The sequence below is a fragment of the Polyodon spathula genome, chromosome 19 (assembly GCF_017654505.1).
Source record: "Polyodon spathula isolate WHYD16114869_AA chromosome 19, ASM1765450v1, whole genome shotgun sequence".
NCBI classification, from domain to species: domain Eukaryota; kingdom Metazoa; phylum Chordata; class Actinopteri; order Acipenseriformes; family Polyodontidae; genus Polyodon; species Polyodon spathula.
Window position 1 is genome coordinate 20,692,758 of NC_054552.1, and position 22,690 is coordinate 20,715,447.

The following is a 22,690-nucleotide window of genomic DNA, read 5'->3' on the forward strand; positions in this document are numbered from 1 at the left end:
ACTTAGCAGCATTGACAGTAGCCAGTGCCATTGAAATATGGGGGCATTACAACATGTAGCAAAAGCATAGTAAATCTATCATTAAGTTGCTGTTGATTTGGACAATTAATTTTCAATGAAGTTTTACTGGGTTTTTATAAGGGATTGCTTGTTTGAATTGCTCCTCCTAACAGCTTTGTAATAATGCAATATCCATTTTCCAAGTTTTCACTTGCCAGTTGAACTAATACAAAAGATGATCCCTATGCCACTGTGATTGAAATCTAGATCAACAGTGTAGGCTAGTTTAGGCTGTGCATGACATGGTGAGGTTTGCATGTGACAAATGGGCTCCAAAGCTTTAATACAAAGCAGGTCATTGCTATGAAAGGGAGAAGTTTTTAGAAGTACCTCGGTTTGCCTGGCCAGACAACAAGTTCATTTTTAATCATATTTTACTTTTTCTCTCTTGCTTCACCAAAGGCTAACATTTAACTACTAAAACAGTCCTACCTAAAAATCTTGCACTCTTTTTTTCATGTGCTTCCCTCAAAGTATTTTTCAAAATGTCTAGATCCACAGAGCAGCTATATATTTCATAACCCCAAATATTCTGAATTAAAATATACACCTTGGTACAGAAGAAGACTGTGTCTAAACGTGTGTCTATTGGACTTTTACTTGTCTATATGAATACACAATAGTATGTTGCAACCACCATGTTCTTTTTAAAATGTAAACTATTTACCTTAGATACAGCAACAAGTTACAACAATAAAGCGGCACACCTTGTTTTTGGGGCAAAAAGGCTACAGTATTTTAGAAGACTACATGCTGACATCTAGCAAACACACTGTTCAGTCATGCAAAAGCCACAGACAATATTTTGCTGAATATTATTACAGATCCTAAAATATTACTACCCACCAACTTACTTTCATTGTAAAGCTGTTTAAAAACAAATAGGTTAATTTTAGCTGCAAGTCTTTAAACTGATACCGTAAACATTGTGCCTCTTGTTTCCTGGTTGGAGTTGTGAAGTCAGTAGGTTTGTTCCCCTGAGCCTAGCGACATTCATCACTTCTCAACACTGCTGCTGCATAAAATAAAAAACTGCACTCCAAAGCAAAGACTGAACAGCTGATTTAAAGGTCATTTCACTTTAGTATTTCACACAGGCTATGGCCACGTCCAGTAGTTTAATTCACAGGTCAGACTCATGTGTATTATTATTTTTTATTATTTTTTTATTTATTTTTATTTTATAGCTTGATACCGGGGGCTCAGTTCTCAATATGTTCTCACAAGTGGTAGCCATGTTTTAATGACGCATTAAGGCAAGGCAGGGGATGGGTTGACACTCAAGGCGTTATAAGGCACGGCGTGGAGTTAGTGGAATAAGCAGCGTATTCGGGATTAGCATAACTATCATTTTCTTTCCGTTGGGGAAAACACGTTTATTTAGGTTTTTCATATTAATAAATACCTCCTTCAAATGTGCAAAATGCACATCATTGCTTCAGAAATATATCAAATGTCTATTTTGTTGACGCGTATCTGTTGTTGACTGTTACAGTCATAGATGAGGACTGTGCTGCTGCAGTGGAGGGAGATGTGCAGGAGAGTAGCTTGAAAGAACAATGAAGAATGAGTGAAAGCTGCAGGAAAGTAGCATGGTGGTGGTGTGAGTTAGCGTAAGTCACATCACTTTCATGTTGCATGTACTGTACTTACTAACAGGACAGGGGTTGCTCAATGAAAAGAACCAGAACCTCATCTGTCTGATGCTGAGCAGCCAAGGCATTGATTCAGCTTGTTCTTATCACTGTTCTTTTCATTATTAATTGGTATATCTGGAGACAGCTTGGCAAATGTGAAACAGAAATTATGCATATGACATTTGCATATCTGCCAAGTGTCAAGCTGAGGAAAATTGGATTTGGGAGATTAATTCTGAAGCTTCGTTATATATAACACAGATCCATTACTTGTCATCTAAAGTAAAAACATAATATATAAAAATTTATAGCAGAAATACACTGAAGTATTTTATTTTTAACTGAAATTGACTGTTAATGTGATTCTATGAAGTCCCTTCGACCTACCATACCTGCTGTAGTGACTTTGGTATACAGTTTATTTACATATAAATTAGTCTCTAGGCGCACTGTTTAAGAACGTCCAAATGTTAATAACTGAGACATACCATAATAGTTCGGTGATATCATGTAGAACTCGGATTCCCTTGACAACAATTGACATCCACACAACGTGTCAGAAATATAAAACAACTGTTTATTTAAGGAAAAAAGGGGTGCACAACTAATCTAATAATACAGAAAGGAAAGGCTACTGGTTAGAGATATGCGTGAATAGTAATATGCGGTTCATTGATTCCATAGTCAGACGATTACAACGACCATAACATCATTAGCATACATGGTTAATATACTGAACATGTTTTATCAAACAAAGTGTTTACGTTGCATTAGTATTTTCAATACCTGTTTCTCGTTGTAATCGATCATGTCAATATGCACGAGAATTCATTCAACTTCCCATTCAGAAAGGAATCCAACATTCCAGTACCTAATTTAGCAAATTAGTTTTACTGTGTTAATTTAGTTTAGATGTGATGTACCAAACTAATAATTTGTTGTCAACCTCAGTTGATTATATATTCAAATTAACTCAAATGGGGCAGTGATGAAATTCTCTGCATTCACGAGGCAACTCCTTTTGAGTTGCACATTTCAAACAAACATAATACATTTCTTATACACTCTAACAGGAAGATATATTCTATTTCTAGAACAGTTTCTACTTAACTTGATAGAATTTGCTTCAGTTGCTTTCTCGAGTCATAAAGTATTTAATAATAGACATGTTGAATATTTATCGATTTCCATATATAGAAGTCAATCTGTGTCGATGAATACTGCAGCTGTCCAGATCTGCAGTTCCAATGTAGACGGCACTTTGCTGAACGCATTGTATTGCAAGGCTCGCAATAACAAATAGTTCCTTTCAAACGGAGATCAGCTTGTTGATCTCCAAGGCTTGCAACATTATCTTTGTTGTTGGCAGTTTTCCCACTGGGAATAATTCAGTGGATCAGACGTAACTCAGTTCAGCTAATGTGTTGCATTTGAAAAGTTATATAGTTTGTAAAACTGTTCTTGTGGCAAGTCTTCTGTACGGCTTTGCTTCATTCGTTTTGTGCAGATATGTGGAAACAAAGACCCGCTTTCCTATTAATGCAGTATCCCGTTTACTGATCTAGTCTCTCGTAGGACAGACGGCAGGGCCCTTCCTCAAAAGATGATTTTAGGCATTATTCAGAACATTGGTTCTTCCTTGCCTTCTGTGAATTCGAGCATGTGTGCTCCCATGACTCTACAATTTTGTTCAGAGCAGTGTAGCATCCATTTCGTTCCTCCGAACACTAAGCCACCTCTAGTGGGTGGACACTCCTCATGCACACCTCCTTTGCGGACAGCACACTTGGTCAGCACACATGTCTGGAAGCTAGCTCACACGCAGTAGAAGCTAGCTCACAGCAGAAGCTCGCTCACACTTCGAGAGTCAGCAGGTTTCGTGATTCTCTCTTCAACCCTGTGATTGGTTAGTCTGGTTATTTTGGGCAGTGCCTGAGTCCACGTGAAGTGTCTTTCATTGGCTGTTCTCGTACTGACGTGGCCCCTTGTTCTCCATTGGTCTGCTATTTTGCCCCCTGTCGGCTGGATTTACGACAAGGACAGGTTCCCATCTAGTATCAAGGTACTCAGAATTGTCTGGAAGTTGCCCTCAGCAAAATACTACTGGCGCCAAAATGACCCATTCAGTGATAGGTAGAGATAAAACACTTGTTCAGCAGTTAGTTTACGACTCTTTCTAAAAACATTCTTTGTCAGTGGGGGAGTTTGTAACCAGACCAAGAAGACACAGAGAATGGTTTAAGATCCCCTCTGTATATTCCAATTCTGTTACTTTCATGCACAGAATATAATATGATATGATGACCCCCCTCTGATGCTACACTGCAGAATATTTAGTGTTTTGTACAGCAATTACAGCTGCATACTAAAATGTACAGTATGTGACCAGAAACCTGATATTGAAATATTTTTATTAAAGGATTATATCCCCTTGTATTAAAACATAAATGAATTTTTTTTTTTTTTTTTTTTTTCTGGAAGGAAATTACAATGAGAACGGCATATGCAGCTATAACAAATTTGTGGCAAAATTAAGGTTAGTGTGTTGGGGCACTCGTTTAACCATTTATATCTTGTTTTTGCAGTGCTAGAGAGCAACTGTGGCTAAACTGGAATTTCAAGGGCTATAACTGAAATATATCTGAAATAAATCAGCAGGTGGTGACGCAAACTGAAGTCTTAGGCCTGCATGACATCTGCTCACCCTGCATAAATCCCATAATTAAAAAAAGGATTTACAATCTATAAGAACATTTGATGTACAATGTTCAAAGAGGGGGAGGGGGGCATTCGTCTGATCTACTCTTGTCTGGTCCTAGTGCTGTAGCCGATTGATCTCACAATCTTGTCTCTTAATCGGCTACGAGTACTACTCCTGTTGTGTCTGACTGCTCTGGCAAAAAAAATGTCTGCAAATCCGTTACATAACAATTCCTGACAATACTTCTACAATACTATTTGGCAAACACATTACACCCTGCTGCTATTTCCAAACCTGCCTGGGAGATCAAATCAGTTAATATTTCAGATTCCTCTTGCATTGGTCCTGCTCACTTCGGTCCTACCTGCTCATTGCTGTCATTCCACTCGAGCTCATGACTGTTAAACAACCTTTAAATCAAACTGCTGTGTGAATTCCCATGTGGATGTACAGTACTAAAATTCTGCATCTGTACAGTATATTTCAGTTCAGAATATAATCTGAACCACAGTTACAACTGGAACTGTTGTACAACTGGAAGTTTTGTTCAAGCAGCAACTTCCAGCACAACAGGATCTTCCAGTGTTAGTCCGCCCGTCCACCTCCCCTACACTTTGATGCTATCTACAAGAAGTACTTAACAAGTAAATAGAAAAGCATGTAAATTACTTGCTTTAACCATTTATGCCCTAAAAATGCCCTTTAGATTGAACACTCCTTATCTTTTTCAATATGTTTTAGTTATTAATTAAAGGTCAATGCACAAAGCAATGTGGCAAAGTAAAAATCAAAAATATGAAAGCCCAGAATTGAATGTTGAGGAGCACTAAGACTACCCAGCACTACCAGAAATCAAGGACTGCTGCTAACTGCCAATTTGAGGATCAATATGGATTTTTAACGAACACCAGGGTATGTTATACATGTAAAGCATGGCAATACATGAATATCCGCTGTGCTGTGTCCTTTATGAACAAGAAAGTGCAAAACCTTTAATTAAATACATAAAAGAAGCTTTGTAATGTCACACTAAATCCAAAGGAACAAGCAATTGGAGACTCATTAGAAATATTATAATAAACCAAAAGAGCGATAACACTATGTAACACAATTTTTGTAAAGTATAGAAAATTTACAGTATAATCGTAAATCTCGAAAAACTACTCACTTCTAAATCTTTTGTAGTCATTTTTGTATTACTTTAGTATAAATACATGTTAATTTGGATTCATATGTTGTTTTTTTCTGACTTTATGTGAATGAAAAGACACAAATTCGCCTGTTTTCTCATTGGAAATAGTGATATTTTGAAATGTATCTGTCCTGGTCACAAAAGCAAAGTTTGTGGGGAATAATAGCCATTTTCTATACTTTTGAGGCATAAGCAATTAAGAAATAACACTTACTACCCAGGAACTAAAAAAAAATAAAAAATTTGTTACACGATGTAATTCAAGCAATAGCCATTATCCTGGTGTACTGACTTAGACTGTGCACGTGTCCTTAATGTACTGCATTGTGATTACGGACATTAACATGGCCACTTTTCATCCTATAATAACCCAAACTTGGCTTTACCGGATAGCTGGATTACATTATATGGTTTAGATACTAAATTTGTAGTTTTAGGACAGGGGTCAGCTACCTTTTTATGCAAGACAGCTAAACTCACTGGAAATTTAGAGCAAATGGTCTGCAAGGAGCCGGTCATAAACACACAATGTATGTAATTTAAAGTGCGAAGAAACCCCACAATTATTATTGTACCAGTGTGTTCTGTTCAGTGACTTCTGCTGCTGCATCATTTTTCTAATTTCTTTGAAGTCAGGTTCAAAGCTGGTCAAGTTTAGCTTCATGCAAGCATTCAGGCTTTCTTCTGTCAATTTTGAAAGCAAATTGTTTTTGATGTGAAAGGATAATGGCTATTCACACATATAGGTGGAGCTAAACACCATTAAGAGAGCAAAACTGGCATTCTGCATTGTGTTGTTTGTAAGTGGAAGTTCATTCCAAGATTGCAGAATGAGGTTATCTTTGCCCTCCAATTTCTTCAAATCAGTCCATTTCTACAGTTTTGATAGTTCTGCATGTTGCTGAGCAAGACTTTCCAGATTTGAATTTAGAGTATGAAACTTTTCAATTCCAATATCTGATTCCTTGAAGTTGGCAACTTCCAGCTCCAAATCTCCAATTGAGAGCCAACGTACATTGCTGTGCATCAAAAGTCCTGACTACTTGCAATCATCTTCTTCCAGCAGGGACTGGAATTGACAGTGATTGATGGTTTGGGCAAGAATACAACTGACAATACGCACTACCGATGCCATTACATCAAGAAGTTGTAATCCAATATACTGAGCATGGAGTCCTTCCTGGTGTGTAATACAGTGAAAGCTTAAAATGGGACATTGCTGTTGTTCTGCCAAAAGAGTAACGAATCCCTTGTGTTTCCCCATCATGCTGAGTCCATCATCAGCACACACTGAAACAAGTTTCCCTAACTGTATCTGCTTGTCGCTAACAACATACAGCCGTTTTAAGTATGTCTTCACCTCTTGGTTGCTTTTTCATTGGCAGAATTGCAAGCATTTCTTCTCGTACTAAGTTGTCACATATATATCGCCCAAGGATACACGTCTGTGAAACATTACAGACATCCGTTGGCTCATCCAAAGCAAACGAAAAATATCTAGCAGAACTTATATTTTCTATTTGCTGCTTGTCAACCTGATCTGCCATTTTCACAGCTCGATCATGAACACTTTTTACAGATAAAGGCATATCTTGTATTTGCTGCAAGATTTTGTTTCTGTTGGGGAATTTCTCAAATAGCTCTTTGGCTATACTAAGCATATAGCTCTTCACATATTCACCATCATCAGCTTACCTTTGAGAACGATCTCTAAAGAGCCTGCGAAACTTGCTGAATTTAAACTTTCACCTTTACTTGACTACGGCAGTAGTTTACTTTGCCCTGCTTTTTCTTTGCAGCTCCTCGCAGGTCTTGTTCCCGCGGCTCCCCTTCTGGTTATTTTGCATGTTATTTACAATGTCATCTCATGTTTTGTCATGAGATGACAATGTAAATTCACTGCATATGAGACAAAGTGGAAATCCTGACTTCTCCACAAAGGCGTACATATCCGTCCATTCCGGCTGAAAAGAATGGTATTTTCTCCTTTAAACTAAAGAGCTCTACACTACACATCTCTCAACCAATCAACACATAGTGAAACAGACTCCAGAAATACAAGCACCAGTAGTAGCAGAGGGTAGGTGGATGTAACAATAAATAAATAAATAAATAAATAAATAAATAATAAATAAAGAGCGATATCACATTTCAAGTCATTTGTGTGTATATATACAACTCTGGAAAAAATTAAGAGACCACTGCAAAATTATCAGTTTCTCTGGTTTTACTATTTATAGGTATGTGTTTGGGTAAAATGAACATTTTTGTTTTATTCTATAAACTACTGACAACATTTCTCCCAAATTCCAAATTAAAATATTGTCATTTAGAGCATTTATTTGCAGAATATGACAACTGGTCAAAATAACAAAAAAGATGCAGTGTTGTCAGACCTCAAATAATGGAAAGAAAATAAGTTCATATTCATTTTTAAACAACACAATACTAATGTTTTAACTTAGGAAGAGTTCAGAAATCAATATTTGGTGGAATAACCCTGATTTTCAAGCACAGCTTTCATGCATCTTGGTATGCTCTCCACCATTCCCAAATGTATATAAGGAAAGCTAAATCGTTTGGAGAAGGAGTTTCGGTGAGTTTTGAAGTGTGTTTCATTGGAACGGTGTAGTGAGGTCTGCCCAGTCTACGTGTTATTATTTTATTTGAACCTTTTATTTTGGCCCTCATGCCCTGTTCTATTTGTTCCTGTTTTTGTGTTTTGTTCATTAAAGTATGTGACAGCGCTTAAACTGCAGCTTTTCCATCTCTGGGTTTGATTCCTGCCAGTAACCAGTCTGGGACATGATGCTTCCCTGGCACACCTCACCCAATTCATACAATACTGTGAACAGAGTTCCCTCAAACCTTTTTAGATAGTGACAAACTTGCTGTTTTGACTGAGAATGGGTAAATTATGATTGAGAAACCTTTGGCCACGCATTAACCCTTTTAATATATTTTTTGTTGCATATAAAATTTTGAAACAATATTCCAACACAAGTATCTCAACAATTTTACAATTTACTTTAAATTTAAAAAGACTATTTATTGTGGTTCTGCCTTTGATTTTGAATCGCCCTCTGATCCTATGCAGCCCTGTTGGTTGTTATCATAGATATAGACTGCATGCTTAATTAGTGGCCTGCATAAAATTGCTTTATACTACTGCATAAAACATTGGCATTTGCACTGCCTTCAGTTGTAACCATGTTAAAGGCTAATAATTGTTCCATTCTTGGGAATAACAAATTCAGTTTTTCAAAAACAGCAAATTTCATTTGTTCCCACTTTTTATTAATGTATTAATAATTAAATATGGCATTTGAACATAAATATAATGTTGCTTGTTAAAATAAGTAATTTTAATAAGAATTACCACAATTCTTTGTTTTTTTTTTCATTCAGACTCTTGTTGCTGTAATAGTAAGTAAAGCACCTGAAGATACTTCAAACCACTCATAATGTTTATAGACATCATTGTTGGCATTATAAGCAGCAGGAAAACCTAAGAATTATATTACAACAGTTCAGAAAACCAAATGTCCAGCACAGTTGTGAGAATCATATTTACAGTCTTCCATTAACACAGTAGCTCAGTCTACAAATAAAGGTGTTTTAAAAAGACCTGTTTAGCTTATTGCTGGCATTTACAATAACAATAAAAATATGAAACAGATTAGTAACAGTTCAGCAATTTCATGTGAGAGTAATCCTATGTACAGTATTCCACAAATTAAGTTAGCGTTTATTACTGGCATTATAATAATAACCAGGATAAAATATGAAACACTGATAAAGGCGTATTGACTGACTTGTTGCTATAAAACAGGTTCACTGCTATGTATTACCCAATTGTAATTTAAATAGCGCCCCTTTAATGTAAACACATAATTAATCCTCTCAATGGTTTCTTTCCTAATTCTGCAGTGTTATTTGCAAGATTTAAAAAGAGGCATGTCTCCAGACAGAATGTCTTTATGAAACCAATGGTGTGTAGTGTAGTGAATACATCCTTTACACAGTAAAGTGATCAATTTCCTTTAAGGATTGTACAGCTAGAAAAATAGTTTTGAGCTAATTTCATCAGAAAATACAATTCAATTAAGAAACTGCCATGGTTTAAAATTGCTAATTATAGCTTCAGTAAAGGCAAGTAGTGTGGAAAGAAATAAACTAACAATAATGAAATACGCAATTAATTTACCTTACTTACTTCGGGAACGCTCCGTCTTGAGTTTGAGTCTTAGTTTTTCAGCATAGAATGCAGTTCTTTGCCATTGTTGCCGTCTTTTTTGCTTTCTTATTCTCTGTGTTTACGACTGGCATTATGATATTAATTTTTTTATATTTAATTCAATTATACAACGAGTTAAAAACTGTCAAATTTGTGAACAGCACTCTATAGAGGCAGAATCTCCAGATGCCTGCTTCGCCCACCCTGTACCAGTAAATTCGTTGATGCCCAAGGGAGCTCTTATGTGACATACATTTTTACAGAGGGAAATCAGAGAATCAGCTGCAAGACAGACACAAATATGCTTATGTTAATGCTTTGTAAGAATGGTTTCAAAATAATAGGTTTACCTCGAGAGGCTGGAGTCTTGATTGATGTTGATATTTATGATAATAACTTGCAAAAGTTAGTAAACTTAGTGTGAAGGTTGTTGCCAGCTACTGCGACGAATATGCGCATTTTTGCCTTAGAGGGAATGCTGACCATGACCCTGTGGTCACACTGCTGTCCTTAAATGTGGTGAACCATAGTATAATTCAGCCAAGCACAGATCTAGCCCTTAAGGGGCAATCAGTCTTGTGGCAGGGAGTTGGCACAAGCAATTCAGTTATCAGTAAGGGAGTAAGGGAAGGCCATAGACTCATTCATCATTGCTTGACCTCTTTATGCTGCCCCTTGAACTCTGACCTCCACAGAAACAGCCTCCTAATTCAGAAATCATTTCCCATCAGCAGCTCAAGGTCAATCATCCTTTTTTGTGATGGCTTCACACTCAATGATTTAAATGAATTTCTCAAGTCAGGCTACATTTCAGCTGCTGCATACCTATTTGTCTTTAACGACCCTGTACCTGACCCTGGGTTTAAACCGCCAGGTAAGATTCAAGTAATTTGCCAACCTCATTGGCCCAGTTGCCAGTCCTACTCCCAGATGAATGAGCCCCAATGTGGAAAGACACCTGGCATCTTGTTCTCTTTTTACCATTCTTACCAGCATCACAATCATCAGAAAAACAAATTTAAGGAGTTCTCTAGCAAAAACATATTTTAAAACCACAGTAGAGAGACCAGCTGGATAAGCAGTGAGTACAGCCCTCAATAAAAAGCACAGGTCAGCACTCTAAGGAACACTTATAGTTATTTAGAGCATGGACCACCAACTAAATAAATGTAATTTGACATTTTATGTTAACAGAGGCCATTACTCCAGAGCTTTGCTATATGGACATCAGAACACTTATACAGCTGCCAGGGCTACATGGGTCCTGTTATGAACTTCCAGTGTTTACTGTACATCCCCATGTCCATTGTTAAAGCATGGAAGCCCCTATGGAGACAGGCTTTCTCATGATGAAATGTAATCTTGCTCCTTTGATTTTTCAACCTTCAGGGTCTTTGCTATTATCTCCAAGAAATCCATCTTGGAGACCTCTGCATTAAAACAATTGAAAAAGCAAATCTATTTAATTTATTTTAAAGGATTGCCCAAGGGATTGTAACACATACATATTAATATCTTTGACCACAATGGAAATCAAGTATGCTGGTAATGTGCATCCTTTCCCGTGGCTGTCAATACAAAAGGACAGTTCTAAACTAATGTTATTGTTCACACAAGATCAAATTCTATTTGTACTTAAAGGTGTCATAAAAACATTTCTGGAGCTAACAATACCCCTGTAAGTCCCTGATTATGAACAGGTGCAGAGGTGATGCAGTGCAGGAATAATCACAATTGTAATCCGGTTTGGGAAAAAGGATGTTTATTTTTGTAAATCCCGGTCTGGCGACCAAACAATAAGCTCCAGCTATACACACCAATGTGTAAAGCACGGAGATAGAAAAGAAAGGGATTGCACCCAAATAATAAATACACGTTATCCGCCCCATAATAATACTTGCCGCGTTCACCAGTCCAGGTGCGTGCAGTAGTGCTCATGGTGGATGATAACAATTTATTTTGTGACCGTGTTGTAGTGCTGTTCCAGCTTTGTGCTGACCCAAGGCAACAGCTCAGGATACGTGCTAGCCGTCTGGTTGTTCACAAACAAAGACAATTACTAACAGCGACAAACAAACAAAACACTCACGAATATTCTTTTTATAACAGTTGTTACTGCGTCTCTCATGGTTTAAATGCAAAACCAAGCGAAGGAGTAGATTGCGATTCTCCGGCCACTTTTATGCCATTATGCATGACCCCTTGGTAAACGAGTGCAGCTGTCACTACAATCTGCAGCTGCTACGTCGTTTCCCTTCCAGGTCAATACGTTCTTGCAATGGAGTCTCACCTTCTTCCAGACTGACCTACTTCCCGACCCTGGAAAAGAATTGTCAGGCCAACCTGTCCAAAGGATCCTACTTTCGCTGCTTAGCACCCTCACAGGTCAGGAGGGAGATTTATATTATATTATTATATTTCTTTCACAGGCCCTTATTATTTCCCCCTGCAATCCTTCAAAGCTTCTCTATAGCAAACTCATTTGCAATTTAACTTCAATATGTAAATAATGTCAAATCTGCTCTGGGTACATCTTTACATGCTTTAACTGTTGAACCAATTGCTGCTTTTGAAAACTGTCTGAATGCCAAATAACGAGCTCCCATACTTGTACACCACACTTTGATAACATGACGTGATTTTTAGTTTACACTGACTGCCAAATGTCCAGCTGTTCTTATCTCTAAATACATATAACTCTACAAATGTGACAGTTAAGAAAAACCCTGAAAAAATAAGTAATACTGAAAATAAAAAGTGCAACTCAGTAAACATAACTGGTGGCGATTGACACTTACATGAGTATAACTATTGTTTTGTTTTCCAGCACTTCTTGCTTTGAAGGAGAATTGTTTGGATTGTTTAAAGAGCAGCTGTATACTGCAGGGACATATTCAGTGTTAACATTAAAATGCATTGCATCAGTTACTGCTGTTAAATTCATTCATGATTGTTTTTATAATAATAATGTCCTTTTCTAGTCCATTACTCGGGGCAGAGTTGCGTTGCGTGGATAAGCTAGTGAGAAGTCAGTCTCATTTGCAATGTCTCATAATGAAGCAATGCCTGCTGACAAGAATGATGTTTCAGAATCATTCACAATGTATTTCAGACCTGCATTCTGCTACTCTTCAACAGAAACATCTTATGGAAGCTACACAAGTATGAACTAGTGGTGAAGGGTATCACAATGGTAATTTTTTTTTGGTTTCATAGAAGGGTTAGTGTCACTGGTATTAAATAGTTAAATAATATCATGTTTTATTTTTTGATTGCTTTTACATATAAACGGGTTACCATTTGTTAAACACCAAAGCGAAACTAATGTCTTTACCCATGGAGTATTTCAAAGCAGTTCAGTTACAGATTAGCATACATTATGAGCACTAGAACATTCAGACATGCTGTTTCTATGCAGGATGATGTGCAATGCAGAATAACATTATTCTGAATGATAACATTGTGAAGCTGCAATACTATTTCATAAAACAGTGTACAGTACATTGCAAAGGGCACTATTTGAAACGTTAGCCTACTTGGCTTAGCTTCTTCTAGTATTTTACACTATATATTTGTGGCAAACTTTGCACTTCCCTGAACGTCCCTCAAAAAAACTTAATAAATGTGGAAAATTACTGGGGATTGTGATTGTTCAAGTGAAATATAGAAACATGTTTACAATGCAATACAAATATATGAGTGACAAAATAAATGACCCAAAATACCCCAACAACACACAGAGGCAGAAGTCATGCCACAAAAACATGTAGAGCCACAAGCATCAATGTAATTACAAAAAACAACCTGATGGTGGCACAGTGGCAACTATGCAGCACACAGCGTCTGCAGATTTTCCTCATATTTAGGTTTTCATGCGTTTTAATGTCCTGTATGTTTGAGGGTTTGTATATATGTTGTGATATTTTCTGAGTCATTTCCATACTTGAAGTTTCATTGGCTCAATGGAAACACACCGCTCATCTCTACTCAAATGTATTATGCATTTTTAATACATTATTTTGATGTCTAATCTGTTTTTTTTTTAAATCATTGTTGATGTATTTAATATACTAATGTACTGTGCTTGACACCTTAAAGACCACCCCTTTGTTTTTATTTAGGTTAGATGTTACACACACAGGGAAAAGCTACCTTTGGTTAGCTGTTAAAAAATCATTCAAAATGCTAACTTTTGTTTATACACAATTACAAGCATCCTGAAAACCGAAGAGTAGGCAGACCTCCATTTTCTCTCATATTCTAACTCTCAATATCTTGTATCCTCATAATGTGCTTAACAAGTTCATCAAAACTGGATATGATGTATAAATGTAACCATGACATCCTGACAGAGAGGGGCGAGTCAGTATACTCCCAGGTTTTGATTCGTATTCTGCACTGACCTGATCTGCACAGACCGCCTATCTGCGAGCTTTCTTTCTTTTTTGAAGGTTTCATCTTTTCAAAACTACCAACAACCAAGCAGAAGTACCTTTTTTGCTTCAGTATTGGATATTTGAGAACACCATTTGCTAATTAGAATGTAATATAAAGCTCTTTGCAGGAAAATTACATTTTTATAGGTTAATATTAGGTATCAAATATTAATATAGAACCCTCCCTATGTACCAGAATATACTGTAGATTATTGCTGTATCAAATTGAACTGGGAATTGAACTGAGCAATAGTACACTAAAATTAATATAGCAATCCCATGTTTATCAGACACATTTCATCCATAATGTCTATTATTGATTGATTTGTATTTGTCCAGTGGGATTTCCAGTGGCCCTTAATTACTGAAAACTGCATTGCTCTTTCAAACACAGGGAGCGGAGGGTGTTGGTGGCTGACACTTTCAAACTGATTCAATATTTCAGTTGGCTAATATGTGTCAATTTTAGGCTATTCTTTATTTTCAGATTAATAGCAGCATTATTTCTATAGCAACTCCTAAAAATGGCTGCAATCTTCAATAAGAAAGAAATTATTTATTTTGATTAGTCCACCAAGATGCAAGCATCTGGTTCGCAGGGACATCTTCATGGGGCAGCAAGTCAGGTGCCAATCAAGACAAAACAAGGATATATACCGAATTACAATTTAACAAACAGAACCACTAGCCTTAAAATGGCTTTTAAAAATGGTAATATTTCAAAAATGAAGTTATTCCAAGCAGAGAATGCTGTGTTGATTTCAAGTTGATGGCAACTATGTAAAAACACCGCTAAGACCATAGTCTGTATTAGCAGGTACCAGGAGCACTTTAGTAAAGGTAAATGATTCTCAGAATACAATATAGCCAAACTCACACAGGAAACCTGTGTTTGTCAATGCAAGAATGAGCAAGCACTGAAAATCAGTATAGCATGACACAGGAATGCCCAGTCTAGAATTCATTTTCCACATTCATTTTGGAAACTGACAATTTATGTGCAAGTAATATAGTTACAGCACCAATATTCTCAATACAACTGCAGTATTCTTGAATTCACAGCAGTGGTTTCCAGCCTGTGGTAGGCATACCAGTACTGGCAATCTGTGTACCACTGGATCACAGAGACATGTTCACCAAGCACAATACTCCCTCAATGATAATGTATCAATCTGTGTACCACTGAATCACAGAGACATGCTCACCAACCACAACACTCCCTCAGTCATGATGTATCAATCTGTTTGCACCACTGAATCACAGAGAGATGAGAAATTATGATGAGCTGTACTGTTGTGAACTGGTGGGGAAACAAAGCAGCCAGTCTGTGTTGTTGATTGTGTGAACTCTTCTGAGTGAGAAAAACGGTTGCAATGGGGTAGGTTTGTGTTTCACAACAGCAGTTTAAGATTGCGCATAGTTACTGGTACACCTGGTGGTCCCTGCTGGAAACACTGGTACTTGAGATGAAAAGGTTGAAAAGCACTAGTTTACAGGTACACTGTATTTCGCTATATATATATATATATATATATATATATATATATATATATATATATATATATATATATATATATTATTATTTATTTATATATTGATATATAGACTGTTATATACTTGATTCCAGATCCGACTCTTCAAAAAATTTCAGCTACTGTACTAAACCAAATATATAATTTTACCTCAAGAGGGCGCACACACACAAGCAAAGGCAAGGCCCTGATTCTCGCCACACTACGACAGCACATTTGCATCATAGATCTGTAGTAAATTAGATTTTTCAGTATTAAGCCATAGTAGCAGTACATGACTAACCAATAGTGCATGTATAATAACAACACCATAAGGCGAGTGGTTTTACCGAATTAAAAACAAATACATAAACACCACAGTATGTACACTACTATTGTCAAAATAAAATAAATCCTAATGGCCAGCCAGCGCGATGGATAGTCAGAGTGATATATACATCGATATTTAAAACAGTATACATTATGTTAGATTATTTTCCCAATAAATGTGTATTCTTCCTTGTACTTTCGGTATGGGTAACAGAAACGATGTTCCAATATTTGAAGCTGCATGTAACCTCATGCGACAACAGTGAGAGCGGCAATACATTTATGGGAGTTGCATTTAAAAAAAAAAAAAAAAAAAAACTATAACAGAAATCAATAACAAGGACATTGCACAACTCTTTCCATCAACTCACCTATAACAGCTTCTAAGCATCCTTTTAAACTCCATAAACGGCTACTCCCACCACAAAGAAATACAGCAAGATGAGCCACCTCAGTCCTTGGCTGTTTACGCTTGGCTCCAATGTATTTTCTTACAAATTCCTCAGTCTGTTGCTATCACCTCAACAAAATGCCTCTGCATACGACAGTTTTCGTGTCCGTGAGGTAGAGAGCAAGCGAGGGGACCACAGCGCGATGAGGGCTGCACTGGGTCCTGTCTGCTTTTGCGAGAGGAGAGATCCACACTGAGTCCCACACAAGCGCACAGACTCACTGTTCTCTCTCACATCGCACTGAGAGCAATTTGCAAGGTTATTGTGTGCCGGCTTAAGTCTGCTCGTGAGAGGGATTGGGAAAATGGGGAGTGATACAGAAGGTGGAGAGACAGAAAGAGGGATTTACTAGTATACCGCTACACATATTACATACATGGACAAGTATCTAAGATTTATAGCATTATATATTACTATCATTGGCGCTATGTATTTCTTTAAATCGATGTATGTTTTCATTGTTTCAGGAACCGTTGGATTGATTATTCGTAACATAAGGGATCGTTAAATCTAAATAATGAAAAAAAGCAAATGTAAAATGTTACTTTGATTTTATTTTTTATTAACAGATACTTTGTGTCCATGCATATCAATTCAAAGTGTATTGATGAAAATATGCAATATAATGTTCGAACATTTAACAGTACATTTTGCCCTATTGGTAAGCTTACACGTATGCTTACTGCAACTTTAGCACACGTTGCTGTACATTTATGTGCAAATAACGAAAACAAATCTCTCTGTTTTTATTAAACGTGTTCTTGACCCGTTTAAAATGTGACGTCATCCTTTGGTCTTTTAATTAACACTGCGAATTTGTCAAAGAAACCCGACACCAAATCTACAGCAGTCAATTATTCATTTTCCTCGGCAATCTGTAATGCTTTATTTGAACTGGACATATTGTATTATTCAAAATACCATAATAAAGGCTACATAAAACTGCATAAACTATGTGCATAATCCTTTATAACTACTCAGAAAAAACGACATACATATAAGTATGAGAACACTAATCATACTTAGAAACCACAATTTCGGGAAATTAAAATTCAGCATTTAAAGAGCAGTTGTGTGACTGGTTGCCATCATAAGTTTTACTGTAATTCTTGGCAACTATAATTATTGCAGAATGTTTGTAAGGTATTGTATAGAATGTTACAAATAATTACATGCTTATGCTATGATTTGAGTGTGATTATGAAGGCATGTGCTGTAGGGATACAATGTTATGTAGTATTTATGGAGTTATAAGTTATATGTTATAACTTTAAGGTCTGTTTCAGGATTGTTGTTTTTTTAGGTGTTAATGAACATTTAGGTTAAACTACTCTTTGAAAAATGAGAATAGACAATTAAACCTGTTTGTTATGGGTTTTATGTACTGCAAACTTAATCAAAATAGGCTTTAAAGAACAGTCCTTACAACACTCCTTACAGTTTTATGAATCTGGCCAATATTGTCCAATTTAAATAATATGTTGCCAGTCAATATAATTGTTAATACTAACATGGTTTAAGGGGGAATATCAATTGCAGTTGGAACTGTCATTTTGAATGAATATCAGTTACATTTTAAATGCTTTAAGTCAGTTAAACAACTCAGTGATGAAATAATCCAGTTTCTCATGCCTAAAGGCACTAAAACAGTGAAGTATTCTCACCAATTCACCTTTTGTCATTGTTTATACATGAATAGCCAATTCCCCACATCCCTTGAGAATAGTCTAAAAGCAAATCCCGCAGATGTTTTAGTATTGTTAGTAGTAGTATTTCGTCTGACTTGGACAGATATGACTTTAGCTGGGCTTTTAACTTATTGTCCTATTATTAATCCCATTCAATGTGTCTGCTTAGAAATACAAAAATCAACATCAGATTGTTCTTTGCAGCGTGTATGTGTTTGAGTGTGCTCGGTACAGTGTCAATTAGTTCTATGTCTGCTTTTGTTAATAGAGGCATGTGCAGAATCTGAATTTTCGTGTCTACATTCAGCATAAAAGGACTGGAAAATGTCCCTTTCCCACCTCCTAGACCTGATTTCTTTTTAAACTAAAGTTATCTTGTTGACATTTGGTACTGAAATAGGTGCTAGCAATATAAACAATAAAGCTTTCCTTTCATTCCTAATCCACACTACTTTTATAAAAATGTACCACAGTAGTTTTGCACTGTTCTTTTGTAGTTTTACCATGCTTTTCCTCTGGTTATACTATGCATTTAGCATAATTTACCCTGGTTTGCCATGTTATATACTGTACATACCATACCTAACTGGTCTTTATACTGTTTTGCTTCACCATTCTTTCACTATGCTTTATTACACTTGGCTATGCTTTTATAGGGCTGCTTAAATAATGCGCAAATCAACACAAGTTGAAATCTATGATTGTCATTGACTTCATTCACAATAACGGCAGAGAAAAAAATTCTATTTGAATTGTTGAGACGACAAGATAGAAATGAGCAGTGTTGTGAGATACACCCACGTGTGCCACTGCACAAACAGACACACATCCAGACAAACGGCACACAACACCCCTGCCTATAAAGCCTTCTACAATAGCACTCACTCATGTCATGTGCCTTCGTCCTTCTGTTAACAAACTGAGACAAGGCAAGGCAAGGCAAGGCAAGGCCCCCCCCCCCCCACCCCCACCCCCCACCCCCCCCCCCCTTCTTGCAACTGTAGCTGTTTCATTGCACTCCCGTCACCACCTCATTCATTCTAATCAGACTGCACTCGGTTACACTTTCAGCCTGGCTGCTGCTGAAAACACAGCAAACTGAAGCAATTAGAGACAGGATAAACAATTAAAGAGTGGCTTTGGATGTTAAACCCATTTGTACATGAAGGCCATTGTCCTCCCAAAGGGCTTCACTCCATCAACTGTCCTCTGTTTCCATCTCTCTCTCTCTCTCTCTCTCTCTCTCTCTCTCTCTCTAGGTTGCTCTTTCTGCCTTTAGGAGCTCTGGTCTCAATTGTACAATTAGGTTTATAAAATGGACGACACAGGAGACTCTGCTGAGTAATTGAACCCTCACAATTACTTCTGGAGACTAGACATTTTAATGTCCAAAATTACTTTTCTTTTATGTGTAGCTCCCCAGAATAAAATGAATCACAAAAGATGCTGAATTTATAAAAATAAATATTAATAAAAAATAAATAAAGGTGAACAGTAGGATGTTTAAAAGTCTAACAAGTGTACACAGTGTAGTTTATGCTATAACTTTATTTCCTGGTTCCTGAAATGTTGCATCTCTTTGGGAACAGACAGCCCTGCAATAATACCTTTAAACAAGATTCCAGCCTCGGTAACAGCTGACCAGCTGCACTTTGGGGACAACCTTTTATAGGCAGTGACCTTTAATGTCTTTGATAGCTCTATCTGTGCCCTTTTTTCTTTTTGTACTTCAAAACTGGTACGGTAGTAAACAGCGAAGACTGAAAGATAAAAAAGGACATTTAGGGTGAGTGTCTTTCTTTAGAAAACAGCACTAGAGAGAGAGGGAGAGAGAACAGAAAGTATTTTCTTGATGGAGGCTTATCTATCAACATTCCTTTCCAGCTTGTGTGTTTACTGCTGATTTTTCTATTTAAAACTCAACCTTCCCGGCAACATTTCTATGTGTAAAGATCATTTAAGAGAACCATACCAAATCAAATAGAATATACAATCAATTTTGGTAGTGTCCCTGAAATAATTGATGTTTTACAGAATTTTGCAGCTAAAGTCAATCTAAATTCGATCTGCGGTTTTGCGTTATGGAAACGTTCGGTTCTTAACAGAAGAGCTCCATGTAAATAATACCACTTGGCCTTTTTCTAGATTTAAAAAAGGCTACATTCTATTTCCTCACTTTATTTTTTACAGGTTATTTTGTAACAGTTGCCTGAGTGATCATGTGTTGAGTTAAAATAACCACAATGTTTTTCACAATGTAGTGTGATGCACTGTTGGTTCGACTTCTGTCTCCTGTCGGTGAGATGAGGTTAAAAGCTATATCCACAAATGCCAACGAGCCTAGCTCTCTCTTATGGAGGATGCTATGGTTGCCGGTTCACCCCAGTGGCGAGTAGGGCCACCTCCCCCCAAAAGACAAAGCCACTAAACCATGACTGGATAAATGAATATAGTGAATGGTTACGCAACAGCCACAGTGGCATACTGCCACCTACCCCCAAAAGATAGGAAAAGAATGAATGACAGCCTGAAAAGTAAGCTGCTGAGACATGTTCCCACACTACAGAGCACGAACTGCACTGAGAGAGAGTCTGCCACGCACCCTGCAGAAACTAAATACGAACTGCTCAGCACTCAGGTAAGGAAAAACCTACTCACTGGTAGGAGGAAACCTTAGTGAATCCAAGGTTCTAAAGACAACCGTCTTCCTGTTTGGCTACGTGTGACTGAGAGGCCAAACAAAAGAAGCAACAACAATGAAAGCCCCACAGAGTTTTTGGAGATGACGTGTTGATTAGTAGGATGGATTCTCCTTCCAGAAACACAATCAAGTTTCCCATAAAAAAATAACAATAAAATATGTCCCATGCTTAGATTAGTTCTATGGTAAAAAAAAAAAAAAGTGCCAGCTTTTTAACTGTACTGTACCACTTTCATCCTTCACATCTTTGACATCTGGAAACAGGAAACATTTGTTTTTCCTTTGTCTGTTTTCAGACAGAAGTGTCCATGTCCATTGTAATGCTTTGCCACATGATGACAGCTCTCCTTGTATTGTTGAAATGCTGGGTTTTTGTTGGATAAGGGTTCGTTTGAATGTTTCCATTGCTCTCTTCAAGCACTAAACACACTTTATGATCCAGTTTGGCAGTACCATTTTTCACATCAAACAACAGCTTTTTTGTAACACAGACTATATGAATCCAAATAAAATACATGAAATCCATCTGCAGTATCTTTTATTACCACTATAACGGCATATTGTATTTGATAGACTTAACCTTTAACCGTCTAGGTACATCTTCTGATTATTTATCATTGGTGTTAAGTCTCTGTCAACTTCGGGTCAACCTTCAATTAGCTTTTGAAGCATTTTCACTGCTCCTCATATAACTGTTCAATTTGCATTTATTATATATATATATATATATATATATATATATATATATATATATATATATTTCCAGGTACATAAACTAGTGATGCACAGAATCACATTGATAGGAAGCATGATGATATCTTACTGTCCGGTATCTGCCTGCAGCCAGGCCTAATTAACCATCACAACACATACTTAATTGCCTTGCAATTAACGTCACATCTCATTTTAGCACCAAATAATATTAAGAAAACACACCCTAAACAAAAACCTATTTCACACACCATTAGGGAATCATTGCATTAGTCAGCAGAAAAACAAAAACAAAAAACAACTTGCTTTTTAAAGAAAAAAAAACAGTAACAAGAAGGGACAAAGACAGCTAAATTATTTTGTTAATGAGATCTTCTCTCCACGGTTTTAATGGCTTTGTGAAGAGGAACATAAATTATTTTTTTCCACTTCATTAAGATTTAAACAGGCTTGCGGGGTACAAAAGGTTATAGTCCGTTTTATTAGTTTTTCTTTTTTTCTAAACACACATGCTCAAAATAAAGTACCTTTTGTACTTTTTCATTACTGATGGCAGTTCCTGTGATATAAAGCAATTATATATTTTAATAGCAGGATTATTCCAAAATCACAAACTGAACCTTTTGTTTTATAATATGTTTTATAATTGTATAATATGAGCTGTCTCTCTTGAAGAAGTTAAGCTACACATAATGTAGAGAAGCAAAATAAAGTTTCTTGTTGTTTCTTGTTGTTCAGGGGCAAACTGCCTGTGCACAGAACACTATGGGCCACATATTGAAAGTTATTGTGAATTCATACAGCTTGCACTGTTGCATACATTTGTATGTAAAGGGGGTGCAGGGATGTTGTCAATATTGTAACTCTGTGGGAATGGATACATTTAAATAAATATTTGAAGGAAGGTATTTTCGTCTAAAACTTGACTGTTGCAAAGCCAATGCTGTTTATTCATATTATAATGTGTAGATTAGCAAGTGGATAATCAGATGCATTAGCCATAGTTATGAAGCATTATGATAAAAGACACACAG

The 22,690-nt window shown here is 36.7% G+C and overlaps 1 protein-coding gene across 1 annotated transcript in view; it reads right to left on the reverse strand.

Annotated features, from left to right (window-relative positions):
• LOC121294315 (leucine-rich repeat and immunoglobulin-like domain-containing nogo receptor-interacting protein 1) overlaps positions 1-16,777 on the reverse strand; it is a 28,770-nt gene extending 11,993 nt beyond the window's left edge. Inside the window, exon 1 of the mRNA XM_041217910.1 lies at positions 16,476-16,777. The gene's annotated coding sequence lies outside the window, so the exon portion shown is untranslated. The remainder of the gene's footprint in view (positions 1-16,475) is intronic.
• Positions 16,778-22,690: the final 5,913 nt, after the last annotated feature.